The sequence below is a fragment of the Adiantum capillus-veneris genome, chromosome 25 (assembly GCF_014529385.1).
Source record: "Adiantum capillus-veneris isolate H3 chromosome 25, ASM1452938v2, whole genome shotgun sequence".
Taxonomy (NCBI): Eukaryota; Viridiplantae; Streptophyta; class Polypodiopsida; order Polypodiales; family Pteridaceae; genus Adiantum; species Adiantum capillus-veneris.
In genome coordinates, this window is record NC_140955.1 from 16,256,208 (window position 1) to 16,262,223 (window position 6,016).

Below are 6,016 nucleotides of genomic sequence, written 5' to 3' on the forward strand. Positions count from 1 at the left end.
CTTGTCTCTTGGATGGATTTGCATCACAAAGCCAAGAGTTGTTGGGGTAGGCCTCCCTTCTCACAAGCTTGGAGTAGGTGTTAAGCTTTCCATTAAAGCTTGAGAAGGAGAGAGAGAGTCTTCTTGCTTCACACATGAGTTGTGTGAGTGTGTGTGTATGATAATGACTTGACAAATTCAGCCCCCCCTCTCTCTCTTGGTCGACCCCTCTTGCATTTTACTCACGCTGACACCCCATTGGACCTCTCCCAGCTCAGCCAGTGAAATTTAAGCAGCATAAGTGATAGCCTTCTGACATGTGTCCCCCTTTTCCCTTTTGTGAGAGCTTTAAGTAATTAATTAATGCAACTAAACTCTCATTGGACCCCTTTGTCTCCTGGCCAATAGGAATCAGACAAGCCATTGGGTTGCTGAATGCTCATTGGACCCCTTGGGAGATTGTCCAATAGTCTTCTAGAGAGCTTAATTCTTATTGGTTCTTTTATTAAGTATTTTTAAATTAATTAAACTATATTTTCTCTAGCTTAATTCTCATTGGTCCACCTCCATGGCCATCCAATAGGATTTGAGTACACCTTGTGGGCATCTGGGCTAGGGAGCTGACATGTGTCCCTCTTTCCCTTTGTGTAAAGGAAGATTGTGTGTGTGTGTGTGTTTCTCTCTCATCCCCTACTTCTAGGGCTCGCCCCCTCCTATGTAGGACTCATTGAAGACTTTTTGTACACACACAAAGCATCCAATTTTCCTAAGATTTGACCTTTGGACACAACCTTTGAATTTTGGAACCTTAGCATTTTGGAAGTCTTAATGGTCTCAACCTTAGGTTCTTTAAAGCCCATTGTGGCACATTGCTCTTTTGCAGATGGTCCCCCCTTTGGATCCCTATTTTCCCTCTTGTGGATCCCTACTGTGGCCAGCCTGCTAGCTTAACCAATATTCTACCTTTTTCTCCCCTGGCACTTCCCCATATCAAATGATCAGTTTAACATGAGAAAATCATTTAGGAGAATTAGATATTAGTTATTAAGACATTACCTCTCTCTTGAAATCATAGTCCTCCTTGACTATGGGGTAGAGACAATAAAGCCTATTCATTAGTCCATTTTCTAGTGGGTAGAGGATCCCTATCTTACCCTATGATATCGTTCTAGAATGGATGACTAATCCATTTGGCACTTGAGAGCCTACAACTTCCGCAAGCATGTCTACACATTAGTCCTATCAATCTTCCATAGTAGAGTGACAAGCTCTACTTGGTGTTTGGGAGAAGACGTCTCCACAAACTTGATCTAAGCATGCATACTACTCAACATTTGTGCACAATAAAGAAAAAGAGAGTCTTATAAGACAAAAACTTTGTTCATTTTAAACATTTGCACATTTGCTTACTCTAGGGAAGCATTGTAAGCATTGACAAGGTTAGGTTATCCTTTAATTGTATGCCTTGCATCCATCTAGCGTCTTCAAAAGGATAATTCTTAAACTTTATAAGATATTTTCGGATAGTCTTACAGCCTCTTAATACCTTGTCTTCATGTTGGAGAATGGACTCAGGCTGCAGCACCTCTTCTTGGTCCTCGATCTCCGATGGGTCTTCAATAGTTGGTTCTTGAGGTGGCTCTTCTTTGTAAGGCTTTAGTAGGCTCACATGAAAAGCATTGTGTATGTGCCAATGGCTGGGCAACTTGAGTTGGTAGGCCATCTCATTGATTGGTCTAAGAATCTGGAAGGGACCATAGTACCTTTTGTCGAACTTAGCATAGTACTTTTGGTGTCCCATAGGATTCTTGCCTGTTGTGTGCCTTAATCGAGCCTTGGGAAATTTAAGTAAGACACAATCATTTTCTTTAAAATGCTTGGGCTCTTTTGTGCTTATCAACAACAGCCTTTTGCCTTTGCTGTGAGATAGAAATAGCATCCTTAATCTTTTGGAAAAATTCTTGTAGGTCTTGGCTATACTCATCTGCAGCAAAGATCTTCTCGTGTACTTTAAGTAGCAGGGGAATTTTTTATCTTTCCTCAATTACCTCGAAAGGTGCTTTTCCCGTGGAAGTATGTACATTGTTATTGTAGGCATACTCCACTAAGGGTAAGTACTTCTCCCATTGGGACCTTTGATCTACTTCCGTTACATAGGCTTTTAGTAGATCAAGGATTGTTAGGTTAGCTATTTCACTTTGGCCATCCATTTGCAGGTGATAGGCCGAAGAGAAATTTAGCCTTGTCCCTAAATTCTCAAAGAGGCCCTTCCATAAATTACTGGTCATTCTAGGATCTCTATCCAACACTATGGACATTGGCAAGCCATGGTACTTGAAGATTTGCGAAATGAAGAGGGTTGCCATTTGATGGGCTTTGATAGTCTTTTTGACATGTATAAAATGAGCTTGTTTACTGAAACTGTCTACTATCATCCATATTCTCGTATTCCCATGGATAGACTTAGGCAATCCAAAGATAAAGTCCATGGATATGCTCTCCCATGGTGAATTAGGGATTGACAAGGGTTGAAGCAATCCAGGTTGCTTCCCTCTATCAAACTTTGTCTTTTGGCATACCACACATTTAGAAACATACTCTTGTATGTTTGCTTTCATGGTAGGCCAATAGAAATATGTTTCTATCCCTTTTAGGGTAGACTAAATCCCTCTATGCCCCGCATAAGGAGGAGCATGAGATTCATACATTACTTTCTCACGTAGTGAGTTAGTAACGCATAGTCTATTGCCATAGAGAAGATAACCATCTTGTAAGGTAAATGGTTCCTCTTTCTTCCCTAGTGCAAGGGCTGAAATGACATCTCTAAAATCGGGATCAATAGCATACTCATCTATCATGGAAGATAGGTCATTGTGAGTTGCTATGGAAACCGCATTCACTCCCGCCTGTCTTGAGAGTGCATCGGCTACTTGATTATGCTTGCCAGTAATGTGAGCAATATGAAAATGAAATTGCGAAAGGAAATTTTCCCACCTCATTTGTTTGTCGGACAGCTTGGTCTGCGTCATGAAGTACTTAAGACTTTGGTGATCCGCCCACATAATGAAAGGAGTCCCCAATAAATAGTGCTTCCATGAGTCTAAGGCATGTAGAACTGCGAGGAGTTCCTTTTCATATATGCCTAGAGCTTGCTCAACAGGGTCGAGCCTTTGACTTTCATAGGCTATGGCATGCCTTTCTTGGAGCAAAACAGCTCCAAGACAATCACCGTGCAAGCGTCACATTGGACCTCAAATGGCTTTGAGAGATCCAGCAGTGTAAGCACATGTTGAGAGATAAGCTTTTCTTTAAGCTTTTCAAAAGCATTGTTCTCCTTGGCAGTCCATATATACCTAACGTTTTTCTTTGTTAGGTCATGTAATGGTCCTGCTATTAGTGAGAACTTTTCTATGAAGCATCTATAGTATGCACACATACCTATAAAGCTTCTTAGTTCATGAAGATTCCTTGGTTTAGGCCATCCTTTTACTACCTCTAACTTTGATGGATCCATTTGGATGCCATCTTGAGAGATAATGTGACCTAAATACTGAATCTCTTGTAAGAAAAACTCACTTTTCTTTCAATTAACATAAAGTTTATTCTCTCTTAAGACTTGAAACATTACCTGGAGGTGTTGCTTGTGTTCATCTAGTGAATTAGAGTAGATGATAATATCATCAAAGAACACTCCAGTAAAGGTTCGGTGAGGCCTGAATAGCTTCTCCATCAAGCGGTTGAATGTGGCTAGTGCATTGGTCAAGCCAAAAGGCATGACAATGTATTCGTAAAGACCAAACGTAGTGCAAAATGTGGTCTTTACAATGTCTTGATCACTATCCTCATGTGATGGTAGCCACTTTTTAGGTCAATCCTACTGAAATAGGTCAACCCTTGTAGTTTATCAAATAGGTCTTCTACCCGTGGAACGGGAAACCTACTCTTGATAGTGATCCTATTTAGTGTTCTATAGTTGACACACATATGATATGTGCCGTCTTTATTTTGCACTAGCAACACGGGTGAGCAAAATGGAGACGAGCTAGGCCTAACCATGCCCTTCTCAACTAACTCATGCACTTACCGCATAATCTCCTCTTGTTGAGCTTGAGAAACTCTATAAGGAGGTTTATTATGCGGTGAAATTCATGGAAGAAGTTCAATTGCATGGTCATCATTGCTTCATTTAGGAGGTAGTTCACAAGGGATGTCGTCAATAAAGATATCTTGAGAAAATTGGATAACTCTAATTCCTTGTGATTGTTTATATTTTCTTTTGCTAAAGCATTAGGTTCATTTTGAGATCTTTAACAAAAATCGTGTACATGGAAATAGAGCTCTTTGTTGACTTATTGAAAGCTTGCGTATGTACAATGGGTATGGTGTTACCCATTTCCTTAGCATCTATGTACATATCTTTTTCCTTGAACCTAAAGTAGATTCTTCTTTCAGGGAATTTAACATTGGCAGCCATGCGATCAAACCATGGTGCCCCTAGGATTACATCCTCGTGCTTGAGAGGAGAGATAAAGAAGTCCTCTTTGTCCACATAGCCTTGGACATGGAGCCTCAATTTCTCGATTAAGGGAGTGACTGAAGCTTCTTGCCCCTTGAAAGCACCATCTGGGGGTAGGAAATCTCCCATCTCATAGGCTTGGATGCCTAGCTTGGTGGCCAACTCTATGGATATGAAATTGTGAGTAGAACTAGGATCAAAGAGAATAAAAGCATCATGTTCTCTTACCTTTCCCCAAGCATGGCATAGAGGAGATCCTTTGTGGTGAGCTTCCTCTTCTTGGATTTCGACCAAGGTAGCTCTAGGAGGCTCATGGCAGGTGTTCTTTTGGGGACAAGCGCAACACGCATTCCCTTGCTCACCGCAATTGAAATAGCAGTTATCCTTGCGATAACGCTCAAGAGAGAGTTTATTTTTGCCTTTGTAAACTCCCTTCTCCTTAGCTTTGTTGTTATTGGAATTGCCCTTAGGAGACTTTTGGACATGGTCCTTCCCCTTAGGCTCATTGAAACCATTGTTTTCCATGGGCTTAGAATTTCTCTTAGCCCCTGTTTGGAAATTGATTCAAGAAGCCACCATAGTATGGTATATAACCGCGGATATGGTGCGTGGCCTTTGGGAGTAGACATACTCCACCATTTCTTCAGTTATGTCCGCACAAAATTGTTGCTTTTTCTCTCCAAAATCATCCTTCTGAAGACTGTGGCTTTGAGATGTAGTCCCAAAACTTGTCTACATATTTGTGAATGGATTCATAGGGAGAGAGCTTCAAGCTTCGCCATTCGGTGAGTAGTTTGTCTTTGGCATCCATGGCCAAAAACTGCTTCATAATGGAAGCTCTTAAAGCTTTCCATGTTCGTGGAGCATTTCCTGGTGGACTTCTGAAAGTGCATAGCTACATGGCATAGCTTAGAGGACTCTGTGAAGCCCTCATCTCCAAACGCCGCATCGAATTTTTGGATAAAGACCAAGACTTTGTCCGTAGTACCAAAGGTGCCATCGTAGATGAGGAAAGAGATGCTCTTCCTCCCTCTTTGAACTTCTTGAGCTTAGACAACCTCTTTTACGCGGTATAGTATTTTCTATGGCCTCTTCTTTTTGATGGTTCAAAAGTTGCACCATCACTTTCGTCAGAAGATAAAGAATTTGAGGAAGATGGAGAAGAGGGTGACCATTTCTCGCTTTTTCTTGCCTTGATGTTCTTTGTCTGCACCATCACTTTCATAAGAGGAAGAGGATGAAGAAGAGGGTGTCCTCTTTCTTGCCTTTTTCTTCTCTTGCTTTTTGTCATCCCTCTTTGAATTATGGTGTGGAGAAGTATGCGATGGTCTTCTCCGTTTAGGAGGTGATGGAGAGCGTTTAGCTCGCCATCTTCGTGGATCCATCTCCACCAAGGTGGCAGGAGACTCACTTCTTTCTCGTTCCTTTGGTGGGGGCTCTTGAGTTCTCCTTTGAGAAGGAGATGCGTCATCAAGAAGCAAAATTTTGAGCCCTTCGTATGGATCCTCTTCTTCTTCCCAA